Source organism: Mesoplodon mirus (genome assembly GCF_964341445.2).
Source record: "Mesoplodon mirus genome assembly, contig: HAP1_SCAFFOLD_1472, whole genome shotgun sequence".
NCBI classification, from domain to species: domain Eukaryota; kingdom Metazoa; phylum Chordata; class Mammalia; order Artiodactyla; family Ziphiidae; genus Mesoplodon; species Mesoplodon mirus.
The window spans coordinates 3,893-21,150 of record NW_028294678.1 but is presented as its reverse complement, the minus strand read 5'-3'; the positions used below and the strand labels follow the sequence as shown (position 1 = coordinate 21,150).

General features: G+C 43.7%; 1 long non-coding RNA gene across 1 annotated transcript; it reads left to right on the top strand.

Annotated features, from left to right (window-relative positions):
• Nucleotides 1-436: 436 nt before the first annotated feature.
• LOC309798047 lies at nt 437-6,399 on the top strand. The gene is made up of 3 exons (XR_014292927.1): nt 437-878; nt 3,624-3,735; nt 6,254-6,399. It is a non-coding gene; the product is annotated as an uncharacterized lncRNA (long non-coding RNA).
• Nucleotides 6,400-17,258: the final 10,859 nt, after the last annotated feature.

The window sequence follows — 17,258 nt, the reverse complement described above, 5'->3', positions numbered from 1 at the left end:
TTTACCACTCTCCACCACGCGCATTCTGTTCTAGCCACGCTGACCGAATTTCGCTGACTAGAACCTACTAAGAATATTCCTGCCTCAGGACCTTTGCATTTGCTATTCTCTCATCTCAGAATACTCCTTCCCCAGTATCCACATGGCTCTGAGTCACCTCCTTTTTGTTTGTGCTCCGGTGTCACTGCATCAGAGAGTGCTTTCCCGATAACATAGCACCCACCTTCATTATCCCTTTAGTTTTTTACTGCTCTTCATAGCACTTTCCATTACCTCATTTTTTAATTTATTCATGGTGTTTCTTCCCATTAGAATGTAAGCAGGAGAAGAGGGCTCCTGTTTGACTACTATACCCCTAGTGTCTTAATAGTGCTAGGCATTAGCAATTAAAAATAAAATGTTCAGCAAGATTGCTTTGCAGCAGGCACACCGCTAAGGGCTTTATACGTAGCATATAATTCCTTTTCATCTGTAGAGCCCATGTTTTCCGTGCTAGGCGCAGAGAGTGGCGGCCCTGCAAGAGCCCCTGGGGCAGAGCCAGGGGCAGCCGCTAGGAGACCGGGCGGGTGCGGCCTGCAGGTGGAGCTGGTAATCGACTCCGCCGGGGAGGAGGCCGCCTGGCGCCGCACCTCTTGGTCCGTGGCGCATGCTCCGCTTCAGCGGAGGACCCTCTCAGAAGCGGCGGCGGCGCTAGGCCTGGGCGGTGTCTCCGCGGCACTTCTCGGCGGCCGGCTGCTCTGATTGGGGGCGCTGGTAGCCGGAGGCGGGAGCGGGCCCTGGCGTCCAGCCGTCTCCGCCCCCTCCAGGTCCCAGCTGGGGACCCAGCCCCGCGAGCTGGCACTGCGGCTGTGGACAGCGGCCTGGGAGGATTGCTCCAGGTGAGTGCCGGCCCCGTTGCGCTGCCAGGTGCGGGTGCCGCAGCTTCGGCTTCCCCCCACGGGCTCTGAGGCCAGGGCCCCGCACCGCTTCCGAGGCTCATTCCCGCCGGCCCTGAGCCTCTGCACGCCGTCAGGACCCTCTGCGCTGGTCTCCGGCGCGTCTTACCTGGAGCACCTGCGGGTGCCTCTTCTGCAGGCGGTCGCCCGAGGCATCTCGCGGTGACCCAGGAATTGAGGGCTGTCTTGAATTTGCCTGCCCTTTCCCAGGTGCCCTCGGGCTTCCTGGGCAGGCGCGGTCGCCCCTGGGCTGCAGCGACACCCAGGATTTCTGATTCCCAGCTTCCCTCACCTCCTTCCTCCTTGTCCTTTACTCCCATTAAGTCCCCCAGGCAGCCTGCAGACCACTCTAACTTTTTAGTCAAGGTGTGGTCGAGAACGGTTTGACATCGGTCCTGGTGAATATCTTGGCGATCCTATTTAACCAGTTAACATTTTGCTTCCAGTACTTAACTTGGGTGAGGCTGAGTTTCCTGGAAAAAGGACTTAACGGTACTGCAGAGAGTTGGCGAGGCGTAATTAACATAGTAGGTCGGAAGCGCTGCCTGCGGAAGTCTGGAGCATAGCAGGAGCTTAAATGGGAGCGGAAATTATTAGTGGTGGTGTTATTATTAGAAAGCTGAATGACAAGCTGCTTTGGAGCTCTTCTTCAGCCACTGAACTCTGGACCGCCCCAATCCCATTTTTCAAAATCTGTCTTGTGCATCTACACTTTGCTAGGTCCTGGGGGTTCAGAGTTGACTCAGATGCTGGCTCTGCCCTTGGGCTGGGGTAAAATGAAGACAGACAAGTACTTAATTGGATTGTTACAGTATAAAAAGGATTGAGCTAAAAGTTGCTGAGAGAGCCCAGCAAAGCACATTGCATGCATCCTGGAGGAGGCCTTTTCTCTTTTGAACTTCTCAATCCTCATCCTTATGACAATTACTGGACTAGTAGGTTGAAAAACTTACTAGTGTTTTGTTGGAAGGAAAAATCAACTGGGTGACATTTCCAGTTGAGTGGCTTCAGCTGTTATCTTCCTGGAGCTTCCATTGTGGACAGCTGGTCCAGGTCGCGGAGGCTAGGCCTGAGTGGAAACGCAGGTACTGCCAGAGGCTTCACTGTCTCAAATTGTGGTTACAGACTTTCACTTTTCCTTTCAATATACTCCTTATTCCTGAGGAATAATGGGCTTTTGGAAGGTTATATTTATGATAAAAGGTAGCCCGGAACGGTACAGCCCTTCCCAACCACTGTAGAGAAATACAAACTTGTGAGTAAGCACAGTGGGCTTGCTTTGCCAGTAGAGACTCAAGATAACATCCCCTCCTGTCTAGAAGTTCCAGGTTCACCACTGCTGGGAGAAATCACTGTAGCACCATCAAGAGGTGCATCGACAGAAGGGAGTCAGTTCACTTTTGCAATCTTCTGAGAACCAATTTCTTAAGACTTGTGGAATACTCAGTTTAAGCCCAAGTCTTAAAAACAGCTGTATTGTATTACTGACGTACAATAGCAGGGCATATTTAGAATGTACAATTTTATGTTTTGATATGTATACACGTGAAACTGTGATACGCTCAATATCATTAACCTGTTCATCACCCCCAAAAGATTTCCCTTTGCAATGCTTAGCTCCTGGCCCTCGTCTCCCCAGGCAGCCATTGATCTGCTTTACGTCAATAGAGATAAGGTTGCATTTTCTAGAGCTTTATAGAAATGAAATCATACATATTTACTTATATGGTCTGGCTTCTTTTACTCACCATAATTGTTTTGAGATTCATCCATGTTATTTTATGTGCATTCCTTTTTATTGCTGAGTAGTATGTATATATCACAATATGTTGACCCATTCACCCATTAGGGGAATTTGGGTCTTTCCGGTGTTTGGCTGTTGCACATAGAGCTGTTACAAACATTTTTGTACAAGTCTTTGTATGGGTATACACTCATGCATCTTTTTGAATGATTATATTTATTTTAGAAAACGTGGGAGGCCTGGGCTGTTGTCCCAGCTTTGCCTCTAACCATCTGGGTTTCCTTGGAAGAGTCACTTCATTTTGCCTTTAACATCCATCCTCAAGGTCTTTGCTACACTGTGATTTTGTGCCATCACTGCCAGAAACTAGATGGTCTTTGTTGATGGCTGGAGGGTCTCAGAAGCAAAGAGGTGTGGTCTCCTTTCCCTCTATTTCTCTTGCAGACTCTCTTTTCTTTCATGACGCTTTTTCCCTTGGGTGTAATTTTATGCAGGAAGGGAAGTGAATAGCTAGTGGGAGCAAGAGCTCATATCGCTGAACTTCAAAGTGTTTAAATTGCAATTAGGAAAAGGTGGGAGGTTAACAGGCTCCGGAATTTGGGGGATCTTCCTTTTTCTCAACCTATTCTCTTCTGAGTCCTCCTTTCTGCTATTTCTCTGGGAACATTATGTTTAACCACCTGGTGAGGAGGTGAGTGGGTGTTCTGGGCTCCAAATGTCACATATTAACTGGGAGTGGCAGGTGGGAGGTTTCCCAGTAAAACAGAATTCCTCAATTTTTGCTTCGAGGTATGGCTTGAGTCATTTGTTCTATATTTGCCCTTTACCTAGCTTTTACCTGACCTAAACCTGGTTCAGAACTTTGTATGGGAGCATTATTTACCAACATAATTTTGTGTAGTAAAACCTTGTGTAGACAAGTAACAACAGACTGTTTTATACAGAATGAAAATGTGGCTCTGGTGTTTGGTGGTCTGTTTGGTCCTTGGGACCCTGCATTCCGAGGTATCCAGAGGGAAGCTGGCACCTGTGGATCCTGAAACAAATATGAATGTGGTAAGTTTCTCAAAGTCATCTGTTTTTTAAAAACGCATCTGTGATCAATGTTAATTATTTTCTGAAATCCAGTTATGTCGCTACACGAAGCCACGAACTCTATTCTCTTTATATCTCATTATGTTTTTCCTGTTCTCCGAATCTTAGATTCAGCTAGCTGGACTTTACCTAAAAGGTAATGTGTATTTTACAAGCCTCATTTGCTGTTAAAACATATACTTCTTAGTAAGATAAGTGATATTTTTTATACATTCATTTCATTTTTAAGTCTCACTGAATTTGTTTAAACAACAATAAAAAAAAGTGTCAATACTTTGGAAGAATGTTAATACTCAATGTGCTGAACAAGGACAGATTACCAATGTCCATAGTTCAATACAAAAATCAAAGTATCTGAAAAAAATTTATTAGAAGAAATAAGCAAAAATAATCCCTTGAGTAACGAAAACATTTCAAAGTTATTAATCTTACATAAACAACTAAATCTGGAGATACCTTATTTAGGCATAAAATATCAGGAAAGTACATGTTGCTACAGAAAACAGCAGTTTTAAAACAGATGATGCATGGGGCTTCCCTGGTGATGTAGTGGTTGAGAGTCCGCCTGCCGATGCAGGGGACATGGGTTCGTGCCCCCGTCCAGACAGATCCCACATGCCGCGGAGCGGCTAGGCCCGTGAGCCATGACCTCTGAGCCTGCGCGTCTGGAGCCTGTGCTCCACAACAGGAGAGGCCACAACAGTGAGAGGCCCGCATACCGCAAAAAACAAAAAACAAAAAACAAAAAACAAAAAAACAGATGATGCAGTGACGCAACTGAAGAATCAGGCAACTTTGGAGATGGAGATTAATTTATAGAAAGCCAAGAGAGTATGACCTGGTATCAGGGTCTTAAGGTTACATTTTATTTCTTGTCCCAAATCTTTTCTTTTTAAATTTTTTTAAATTAAAAGCATTTTTATTTTTAAATCTTTTTCTGTAAGAATAATAAACCTAAATCCTTTCAAGTGTTTGTGGTAGAGAGAATAATGAGTACTTATTTACATTAAGTCTTCTGGATAATTGAGTTATGCATATGCCACTGAGCTCCCAATTAACAATTGCCCCATGGATTAATTGGTACAAACTGCTATGTATAAAATAAATAAACGAGGATAAGTTGTACAACACAGGGAATGTAGCCAATATTTTATAATAACTATAAATGGAATTTTTTTTTTTTTTTTTTTTTTTTGCGGTACGCGGGCCTCTCACTGTTGTGGCCTCTCCCATGGCGGAGCACAGGCTCCGGACACGCAGGCTCAGCGGCCATGGCTCACGGGCCCAGCCACTCCGCGGCATGTGGGATCTTCCCAGACCGGGTCACAAACCCATGTCCCCTGCATCGGCAGGCGAACTCTCAACCACTGCGCCACCAGGGAAGCCCCTGTAAATGGAATTTAACCTTTAAAAATTGTGAATCACTGTGTTGCACACCTGAAACTTATATAATATTGTACATCAACTATACCTCAGTTTTAAAAAAAAGAAAACAAAAAACAATTGCCCCATGGATCTTTCCTTATGGAGTAGTGAATTTGATCATAATTCCTTACTTTTCCTCTTTTCCCTCCAGTTTTATTGAGATATAATTGACATATAACATTGTATTAGTTTAAGGTGTACAACATAATGATTGTAAAATGGTTATTGTAAAATGATTACATTTTATTTATTTATTTATTTAACATCTTTATTGGAGTATAATTGCTTTACAATGGTGTGTTCGTTTCTGCTTTATAACAAAGTGAATCAGCTATACATATACATCTATCCCCATATCTCCTCCCTCTTGCGTCTCCCTACCACCCTCCCTATCCCACCCCTATTTACAATAGCCAGGACATGGAAGCAACCTAAGCATCCATCGACAGATGAATGCATAAAGAAGATGTGGCATATATATGCAATGGAATATTACTCAGCCATAAGAAGAAATGAAATTCAGTTATTTGTAGTGAGGTGGATGGACCTAGAGTCTGTCATACAGAGTGAAGTTAAGTCAGAAAGAGAAAAACAAATAGCATATGCTACCACAATCATTTTATCTTTTCTTGTTCAACTCTAGCTTGACATTCTAGTGTAGTTTTATTGGTCCATTGGTTAAAAACAGATTAATACTTTTTATGCTTCATTTCCCAGGATGGGGTCTCTTAAAACAAGGAAAATGGTAGATTACAGTATTACCTGGCATATTTAGAAAAGAAAGAAAGAAGTGTTTATTTGTACCTGGGAGCCAGGATGGAAACAAAGAAGCCCAAAGCTATGGTAAAATAAGACACACTTGGTGTAGAACATGTTAAAATGGTTTAGCTGAACATCTATGAGTAGAACACAGAGGTAAAACAAGTGGAGGATTTACTTTTACAATGGGATGTTGGCTACTAGGTTGAGCAGACTGAAATTTCAGTAACAATTCATTTCTTAAGTAAAACCTGGAGAATGTCATTGACACTTTGTCTTCTTCTGTGCTCCGCAGAGTGAAATTATCTCTCACTGGGGATTCCCTAGCGAGGAACACCTAGTTATGACAGAACGTGGATATATTCTTTGCCTTAACCGAATCCCCCACGGGAGGAAGAACCATTCTGACAGAGGTATGGCTGTTTTCTGTGGTGAGAAAGGAAAGCTCTGAAAATTTAACAGCATTGCTGGAGTTTGGCTCTTTTTTTTATATCAGTAACCAAGTTCAGATTTAACTTGAAAACATTGAAATGGGATTATTTTTTAGACCAAAGTACTCAACATGTTACATTTATGCAAGGTGTATAAAAAACACTTCTTCTGGGCCTCCCTGGTGGCGCAGTGGTTGAGAGTCCGCCTGCCGATGCAGGGGATACGGGTTCGTGCCCCAGTCTGGGAGGATCCCATGTGCCGCGGAGCGGCTGGGCCCGTGAGCCATGGCCGCTGGGCCTGCGCATCCGGAGCCTGTGCTCCGCAACGGGAGAGGCCACAACAGTGAGAGGCCCGCATACCGCAAAAAAAAGAAAAAAAAAAAAAAAAAAAACACTTCTTCTTTTAAAGAAATAAGGACAAGAGTCATCTAATTTCATATTTCGCTTAAAGGTTCAAAGGTCAGGTTTGTTTGAGGATATGCTAAAATCTCTGCTTTCTTTGTTATAAGGAAGCATTTCATTTAATAAAATGGTTTGAGCATTAAGTAGATAGCTCTTGCTGTTTGAAAATTACTTAATTTTTTGAGTAGGTAATGTATTCACATAGTTGAAAAATCAAAGAGAATAAAAAGATACACAGTGAAATACCTCCCTCCCATCTCATTCTCCACCTCCCCCGTTTTTTATGTATCTTTCCAAAATCTCTTTATTTTAAATTTCTTTATCTCTAAAAAAATCTCTTTAGAAGCAAACATGAATTATTGTTTTTCCCTGCTTCCCTTTTAATATAAAATATGGCTTATAATGCATTCTTTTGTTCCTTGAATTTTTTACTTAATATTTTGGAGATTTTTCCATACAATACAGAGAGCACTTCATCATTTATCTGTGCTGATACATAGTATTCCACTGTATAACTGTACCATGATTTATTTAACAAGTGTCCTCTTGATGGGCATATAGACTATTTCTGGTCGATTAACAAATATTGCTGCTGTAAGTAACCTTGTATGTGTGCAAGTTTATTTATACGATACATTTTCAGAAATAGAATTTTTGGGTCAGAGGATATATGGATTTGTGATTTTGAGAGATATTGTTAAATTGCTTTTCATGTGGTCTTGTTCTGGTAATTACTCTCATAAGCAATATATGAAAGTTCTTATAGTTTTGGCTTAAAGTCTATACATATTTTTTCTTTTTCTCATAACTCAAGCAAAGCTGTGCTTTCCAATGAAGATTGAGGAATTTCTAGATAGATTACTTGAAATTGTTAGATATCAGAATAAGGATCTGATCCTAGTCAATCATCTGTCCAGATGTAGCTTATTTTTTTTCTTTTAACATTTTCTGATTTTAGAAACTTTCCTTAGGAAAATAAGGTGAGATTAAGGTAATTGGATAACTATCTCTTCTTCAATTAAAATTTTATGTGAGTAGAAAATTTTTATTCAGAGCGAACTTAAAAGCCCTCTGGGTTAATGTGAGCTTTGTATCATTATCTGTTTTTCCCTTAATATAATCTGATTTATCCATGTTGTTCTGTCATAAATTCTAGCTCTAATGAGCCTTTCAGTAATGTTACCTGGTCAAGACAGCCAATGCTGTTTTTGAAATTTAATTTCTAACTCTTGAGAGTTTTATGATTCATAGATCCTCTTAAAAACATGTTTACAAAATGAGCAATGAGTTACAGCAAGGGCTTCTATTTTTTCTTCTGCTCAAGACACACAAAACATATTTTATTTCAGAGTGAACATATGATCTTGATTTCCTTCCCTTTTTTTAAAAAAAGTAAACCCTGTATACAGATTTCGGATCCCATATAAAGAAAAATCGGTATTGATATTATTTCTCTTAAAAGTGGTTAGTTGACTAATAATTAGTAGTGTGAGCCATTGTTCAAAAATGCAGGGAACCACAGTAAAAACATGCTTAGAGAATGTGCCTCCTCTTCTTTTTCTATATCCACCTCTAGGCTTCTCTTTCCTACAGCAGTTACAGCAAATAGTGCCAGATGCCCTATGGTATGTATCTCAACCACTGCAGCTGAAGGTGCTGTGCCCTGGGAAGTGAGCATCCTTTTTGATTTGCTCTCAGGTGGTAGGAAGAAGAATGAGAATTCCGCCCACCCCTAAATACTGCTGTGCTTTCTCCTCTGTAGGCCTTGGATTCTTCATCTGTAAACACAGTCGATTGGCTGGGATGATCTCAAAGTTCCCCATTAGTCTTTATCACTCTCTGGCTCTACGGGTTATATTCTATATTCATTCATTCATTCATTTATTGTCAGGGGTGTGTGGATTGGGGCAGTGGATACCCTTGGTTTTCAGAATGGGGAACAGACTGAATGCACTCTACACTAAGTCTGGTGATAGCATTAAGTCCCCACCCTTTTCCTCTGTCCTGAGGAGGCCTCCCTGGAGAGGATCAGTGGTATGTATATAACACCTGCTGTGAGCTAAGCTCAGAGGCGCGTTTTGGAGGAAACCTGTGACAAGTGACTTAGTTATCTAACGGATTTGTGATTCTGCTGAAAACTGCACAGGTGTTCCTCTGATGGTTTGCATTTCCATGGTCCAAGGCAGAGCGCGGAGCTGAGGCTCTGCACTGCCCTTCACTCCCATGCAGGAGCAGTGTTGTCAGTGGTGCTAATCGGGCTTATTCAGGCCAGCTAGACAAAAAGAATACGCACAGTCCTTCACACCCAACATGGAACCCAGCTCATCCGTGCCCCTTCCTCTCCTGACTTCCCCCTCTATTAATCACACCCTCGTCCTCCCGGACCTAGACCAGAAACTGCATAGTCACTCTTGACCCCCATCCTGGAGGAGCTGTCAGGTCCTCTGTAGGCTCCCCTGTTATATGGCTTCAGTTCAGCCCTTTCTTCTCTTTGCCAGGCCACCATCGTACCTTATGCTCTTGTGACCATTTACTTGGCCATCTGAAATAAGCTCAGAACCAGAGAGAGAGAAAGAATTTCAAAACAGGAATAGGGAAATCCAGTCTGCTTATCTTTTAAGAAATTAACGCTTTTAAGAAAATAATGCCATACATCTGTACTATTTATAAGTCATTACAAGGTACGTTAAAACATTATTCATTTATCAAGGATGAAGTGAAGCTATTCCTCTTACCCTTCTTAATGTAGTTTTTCTGTTTTTGTGTTCTTCTGGGATGCTGTGACCTTACCCCTGGGCTCAGGGATGCTAACAAAGGCATTCTTGTCTGTGGATAGTTGCTAAGTTGGAGTTTCTGTGAGGGGGCTAGGGCTGGGGATCTCCTGTTCTGCCATCTTGCCGATGTCACCTCCGTTATTTATTTATAGGTACCACATTCCTTATGGAACCTTAGTTTAAAGCTGTGTGGTGAGCATCTTTCAGTCCTGTCTCAGTGACCCCCTCTGATTGTATGTAGAGCCTCACTTGGGGGTCATTGGAAGTTTTTTTATGATCACAGGACTTGGCCACATGGCTCCTCTACCCATGCCAACTGCTCTCCTTTCTGCCAACCTCCCTGTTCTCATCCATCTTATGTAGTTTTGCAGGATTAAGCTTCGTAGAGCCCAGGTATAATTATATGATATTGCCACTCAGCAATCTTCATGAACCTAATAAATGAAGATAACACCATTCCCTAATATTTTGTCCTAGCTGTTGTCTTTACTGTTCACCCTCATTTTATGCAGCAGTGGACCTTTGAAGTTCACCATGGATATGTGCAAGAACTTCATGATTCCTCAAACTAGTGATTACAGTTGTAGGCTATGATGTCTACGGTGACTTCTTCTGTAGAATGGGATAGAATACCTCTTTCACAAGGTTTATGAGGAGTGCTTGAGAACCACTGGTTGCCGCTGTGTTTACCCATCATCTAAGAAACATTTATCATTTGTCAACTGCACAGGTTTAAATTGGCACCATAGCCAAATTGCAAATGGTATAACTGAAGTTGTGTCTGTGATAAGTATCAAAGAACTGCTCTCTCACGTGCTGAAATCCAAATGAGTTATTTCCCTTTTGCTAAATTCTCCCTGGGCCTCAGCTGGTGACACAACCCTCTGGATTGGTGTTCACCCTGCCCACCATCTTTATTTCTATACATTCCTAAAAACATTTTTTTTTCTGTCCTTCCAGCCCCACCCAGCTTAGCTGCCAACTCTCCATGTTGCTTGAGCATGAAGGAGACACACTTCCTCCAAACTCCCAGATGCCTTGCTAACACCCCTCCTGAGGTGCTTTTCTTCCTGTGCTTCAGGGTTAACTCACGCGTGTACTTCTCTCTCCCCACCATCCCTCCCTGCAACCACTCTTTGAAGGCAGAAGCTTGTCTTTGTCACCTCTGTGTTCCTCACAGCAACCAACAGCACCAGGTTGCCTGCGTGCGTGGCCTAATTAAGAGATACATCGGGCAGTCTTCAGAATTGGGATTCTGAAGTGCATGAAGGGAATGGATCCTCTCTCTAGTAAAATAAAATAGACACTTGTGCACACACAAATTTTATATTAAGATGCAGAGGGTGTGTGGACTCAGTAAAGAATCCCCTGATTTATTTTTATTTAAAAAAATTTTCTTTATTGAAGTAGAGCTGATTTACAGTGTTGTGCCAGTCTCTGCTGTACAGCACACTGACTCAGTTATACACAGATAGACATTCTTTTTTCATATTCGTTTCCATTATGGTTTATCACCAAGATACTGAATATAGTTCCCTGTGCTCTACAGTAGGACCTTGTTGTTTATCCATTCTAAATGTAATAGTTGGCATCTGCCAACCCCAAAGTCCCAGTCCATCCCTCTCTCTCCCCTTCTCCCCCTTGGCAACCACAAGTCTGTTCTCTATGTCTATGAGTCTGTTTCTGTTTTGTAGACAGATTCATTTGTGCCATATTTTAGATTCCACATATAAGTGATATCATATGGTATTTGTCTTCCTTTTTCTGACTTACTTCACTTAGTATGATAATCTCTCGTTGCATCCATGTTGCTGCAAATGGCATTGTTTCATTCTTTTTTATTCCATTGTATATATGTACCACATCTTCTTTATGCATTCATCTGTCGATGGACATTTAGGTTGTTTCCATGTTTTGGCTATTGTGAACAGTGCCGCTATGACCATAGGGGTGCATGTATCTTTTTTGTTTGTTTGTTTGCTTTGTGGTACGTGGGCCTCTCACATTGTGGAGCACAGGCTCCGGACGTGAAGGCTCATCAGCCATGGCTCACGGACCCAGCTGCTCCGCAGTATGTGGGATCCTCCCGGACCGGGGCACGAACCCGTGTCCCCTGCATCGGCAGGCGGACTCTCAACCACTGCGCCACCAGGGAAGCCCTGAAATATAGGATATGTCTAATGTATGTAAAGTTCACTTTGCCTGGGACGGACTTAAAAGAAAACAAGAGATTTTAGAGCAGCTTAAAGAGCAGGTAAGAGGTTGTGTAACTGCTCATTGGAAAAGACATGTCAGACAGTTAAAGGTCTCAGGATAAGAAAACAATGGTTTCAAATACGAGCCCTCAATCTAAAGTCATAGCATTCTGCATTGTTGGAGTTGTTTTGAGATGGAGCTGCTTCTCACTAGGACACGCTGTGGAGGGGCAGAGAGGGTGATTAATGATTCTTTCAAATAACAAAAGAGCTGGCTGGAAATGTATTAAAAGTGATCTGAAGGAAGGACAAAAATCTTAGTTATCCAAGATATAATTATCATCATTATTAATGTAAGGGAATTAAAATACCTTTTTTTCCATAATCCAAAGATGTATATGCTGATGATCTTCCAAGGTATTTCTTCTATCTCTGATCTCTCCCCTGAATTCCAGACTTATCTAACTTTTAGTTTACATCTTCAATTAGAAGTTCAGTTGGCATCTCAAGTAAATATAGAAATTCTAGAAATCTGGGTTCCTTGAGCCTGTTCCTCCCTTGCTTTTCCCCACCTTGTTTGGTACCTCTTAGTCCCACAGGCCAAATAACCTAGGAGTCATCTTTGATTCCTATTCTTCTTTCAACCTCTCATCCAATCCAAGAGGAAGTCCTGTTAATTCTATCACCCAAATACATCTCAAATCCATCCACTTTTTTCCATTTCCACTGCTAGTCTAGGAAAATAGGAAAGACTATTATTACCTTTCCTTTGAGCTGTGGCAAAAATCTGGTCTCTGGTTCCCACTCTTGGTCCTCATACAGTATTAGTAAACTTTTGAAAATGTAAATCGGATTACGTCAGTCTCCTGGTTTAAAGTCTCCCAATAGCTTCCCAACACCCTTAGATTTTAATCTAGCCTTTGCCATGTCTTACAAGTCCCTAAAGGAGCTGGACTTGTCTCCCCACCCAACCTTGTCTTCTCCTACTCTCCTCCTCATGATCTGTGTTTTAGACATACTGACCTTCTTCCTATCTTGAACATACAAGTTCAAGGACTTTTACACCTGTTGTTTTTACTCTACTTAAAAAGCTCTGCTCCTAGATCTTTGTATGACTAGCTCCTTCCTTTCACTCAGCTCAACTATTCCTTACCCAAGAGGCCGCCTGTGGTAGAGCTATCTAAAATAACCCCCTCCATTCTAGGTCACTCTCTTAGCCCTATTTTATTTTCCTTATAGCTCTTATCACTTTCTGAGTTATGTTGATTATTTACTCATTTATTCTTGGTTCTCTATTTCTCCCATTTAAATGAGAATAAGGACCTTACTCCAGTTTTATGTTTTTCACCTGTGTCCCCCACATGTGTGATTTCAGGCATATAAGAGAAACTCAATAATAAATATTTGTTGAGTGAATGCAGTTATATACTGGTAGCTTCTGGCATTTCCAGCCCAGAGGCATGAGCCTAGCATTAAAGAAAAAAAGCACCTGAATTTCAGATGAGGGAATCCTGCTAGCTCTTCCCATCTTGCTAACGGCTCCAAACTTTCTGCCACTTCAGTCTTCCCTATCCAACATGGGCTTACCAGCCCTCTGCCCAACCACAGAGTAAAATGAACATCTGCCTCTGCACAAGGACGATGAGGTCGGAGGGCTGCCCCAGGCATTATGATGTGGCTGTGAGATCTCCAAGGGACATTCAGTTAGCCATGTAAGTGCTTTGCCCACACTCTATGGAATTTATGCACAACTGGACACTATGACAAGTTCTACTTTTTCAACTCTGTCTACTTAATTTTTAAACTTTGTCTCTGGGAAGCTGGCAGAGAGAGGCTATTGTGTCTGAAGAGGCAACATCTACCTTCAGGTAATTTTGTGGGTGGGAGGGGTGTTTTTTGTTTTTGCTTTTTGCCAGGAAGGAGTAGTCTTCCATTTTTCTTGGGAGACAGTTAGTGCCCAATGGGGTCCACCCCTCTTCCACACCAACCTGCATCCACATACAGTGCACCCGCCGTTCCTTCCCTGTTTCTTCAGGCCCCTTCCTGATACTTCCCACCTCCCTCCCTTCTTACAAATGGTAGAAGTGAGGCATTTATTAAATATTTTTATAGTCAACATTTGCAAATATTTTGTGCCAGGCATCAGTCAACAACCCCTTCTACAGTCCTAAGAGATGGATGCTATCAATTTTTATAGACAAGAAACAGACCCACCGAACTGAAGAAACTTTGCTTTGGGTCACCCAACTCATAGGTGGTCAAAGTCAGGATTTAGAACAAAGGGCTCTACGGGCTTCAGGGGCCCAAGGTCGGAATCTCCCACTCCTCAGCTTCCCAAGGGAGACCGTTAACTACCCACGTGCAGGGCAGGGGACCGGATTACATGGGTCAGCCAAGGACCACCCACCACACGCCAGTCAAGGAGACGAGAAAGAAAGCCTCATAAAACGGTGGATGGGGTGGAACAAGAACAATCTGTCCACGGTACAAAGGAGGGGGAGGTCAGACCCAGGAATCAGAAGGCAAAATGGCAGGGGCGGACGCGTGTGACGCCGGGGGCTGCGGCCTGCGGGCACCGGCCACGCAAAAGACGCCCGCACCGGCCCGGGGCCGGCGACGACCAGAGCCGCAGGGAGGTGACAGGCCCGCGGGACGCGTCGCCCGGCACCCCCAGCCCCGCCGCCCCCGGGCCCGACAGTCCCGACCGCGGACGCCCGGGGCTCGAAAGAAGGGTCCGCTCGGCCACCCTCCCCCGCAGGCCCGCCTTCAGCCGTCCCGGACCCGGACGGGGCTCCCGGGGAGCGTCCCCAACGCAGATGCCCGGCGGCCGGGCTCGGCCCCTTCAAAGGCCGCAGCGCTGCGTTGGAAATGGAATACGCGAGAAACGCGGGTGTGCCACAAAGGCCCCACGGAGTTGGGGAGAAGAAGCGGACAGAAGCCCTCACCTCATGGTGGCTGGGCTCTGCGGCCGTCTTGGGAGGCGCCGGTCCTCTCCGCTTCTCTCCTCAGCGATCGGCTGCTGCGCGGACTGAGCGGCCGCCTGCGTGTGCGCGCGCGCGCGCGCGCGCGAGCGGGATGACCGCAGCGCTAGTCCGCACGCGCGCGGGCGGCCGCTTTGTTCAAGGCAGGACCAGAGCGGGAAGAGGAAACTAGAAAGTGAAACTGATCCCCGACTAGGCGGAGTCCAGCCCCGGAAAACAGAAACTTGTGGAAGAGGTAGTTGAGTGGGCCCCGGAGCCGGCTGAGGCGTGGCAGTGAGAGGTTTGCGCAGCGCGGGGTCGTTCGGGGTGGAATTTACAGCTGGGCCTCGAGACTTCGGTATTGGCTCTCACCTGCCTCGCTGAGTCCACTTGCCTCAAGATTAGCTTTCTTGGGCGTGGTTGTTTGTTGTTGTTGTTTTAACTAAAATGACAGGAGATTGCTCAGCGTTGTTTTGGTTGGGTGGAGGCGATGCGCTTTACAGCTTTCTGCGTCCTAGGCTGGAACTCAAGTCTTGATTCAGCCAACACAGGTGCAGTGCCCTGCACTTGTGCCATGATTTCCATTGGGTAAATCTAGAGAAATTCGGGGGCCAAAATGTGTATACATTCAACATTTTGGTAGCTGTTGCCGAATAGCTTTGCAAAGAGGTTTATACACCCCCCACCCACAATTGTGTGAAAGTTCCCTTGCCTTCCATGCCCTTGCCAACCGAGCTTCCTATAATAAGGTCCCAATAAAGTCGAGGTGGTATTAGGAATCTAAGCGGAAAATAGCGAATGCCAATACACTAAAAATTTTGTCCCCTTCGAATTCAACCATTCATTCCTTCAACCAGTTTTATTAAATAACTGCTAAAAGCCAGACATTGCTGAAGGCCCTGTCAATATAGCTGGGAATAAAAGAGACAAGGGGCAAGCCCTACCCCATTCACCGTCTTCTGCATTTTGTTCCTGGTTGTGCACAGAGAGTGGAGGTAATTCTCAAACTTTGAGAAAACGTGTTCATCATCGAAACGTTTAAAAGGCACCAGCTTATCACTTTTCTACCATCCTAGTCACTTTGCTTTGAAATGAATGGACAGTGATGTACAGTTTTTGCTATGTGGTCACTGGTTTTAAAAGTGCTGACTTTTTCATTCAGTTTTGCTGGAAAGAGGGGCCTGTAGATAAAGTCAGTTCTTGCTTCCCCAGAATCACGTTAAACATGGCTAACAGTGTAGGTACAGAAGTGTAGTTAGTTGTGCGTTTGTGATTTTATTACTCTCCTATTTGTTTGGAGTTAGTTTGTAGTGTGAGAGGTAAAGATAAAGAACATATAAAACATTTCTTGTTAGGTGGTGCTATGGAGAAAAAGCAGAGAGAAGGTTGGAGTGCAAGGTGTCTTGCTGTTATAAATATCTTGGTGAGGGAAGGTTTCACTGAGAACGTGACAGTTGAGCAAAGATCTGAAGGGGGTGAACGAATGAGCACTGTAGATATGGGGCTAAGGAAGAGCGTTCCAGGCTGGGGGAACGGTAAGTGCAAAGGCCTGGAGGTGCAAGCATACTTGGCAAGCGCAGATGGTGTGGTTGGAGTGCAGAGAGCAGGGAAAACGTCCTAAGAAGTGAGGCTGGAGCGGTAATGTGGATGCGGTGGGTGTGTAGGCTGTTGGAATGTTTAAGTGGGAAGCCACATTTTAGAAAAAGTACTGAATGGTTTATTTGGAGGTAGAAAAATAAGCCCAGAATTTCCTCCTTCCTAAGGATGTAGAACATTTAATAGAGCTCTGTTTGAACAAATGTCCAGTGCGTAGGTAGTGTTTTTTCTTCCTTGTTCCTACTCCTTTCCTTTCCTTTCTTTTAGCTGTATCTGGGCCAAGAGATAGTCTTTGCTTATTAAGGTTTGCATGGACAGCAGCTAAACAATCAATGATAAAAATCAAAAGGGAAAAAAAGATCCTGGTTATCAACTTATATTGTTTAGGAATTCAAATTCAGAAAGACAAAAACCGTCTATAAAAATTTTAAAGGAATATACACTTTCAGGATTGAGAAGAAGCAAAGACCCGACTGTTGAGTAGGTGTTGAACATGCTGAAAGTATTGGATGGAATTTGAATATCAGTCTTTTTTTCTCAGACTGTTGGATTGGGTGGATTCTTGGGAAAATTCATCATGTATTACCTTCTGGATTTATTCTCATCAACCTGTGAAACACAGCAAGTAGAGAAAAAGAGAAGTAGAACATGAAACTTGGCAACTGATCAAAAGTCTGCTTGGGAAGCTGAAACTTAAGTAATAACTCGTCCAAGGAATAGATACAAGCCAGAGTTTCTGAACCTTGGCACTACTGACAGTTTAGGATGTTTAAGCAGCAATCTTGCATCTCTCCACTAGATGTCAGTAGCACCCTGCAGTTGTGACAAATGAAATTGTCTCCATATAATGCTAAATCCAACTTCTTTTGCTGTTGTTGTTGTTTTTGTCCGGAGGGGCAAAATCCTCCTCTTCCCTCTTCCCCACAGTTGAGAATCATGTAA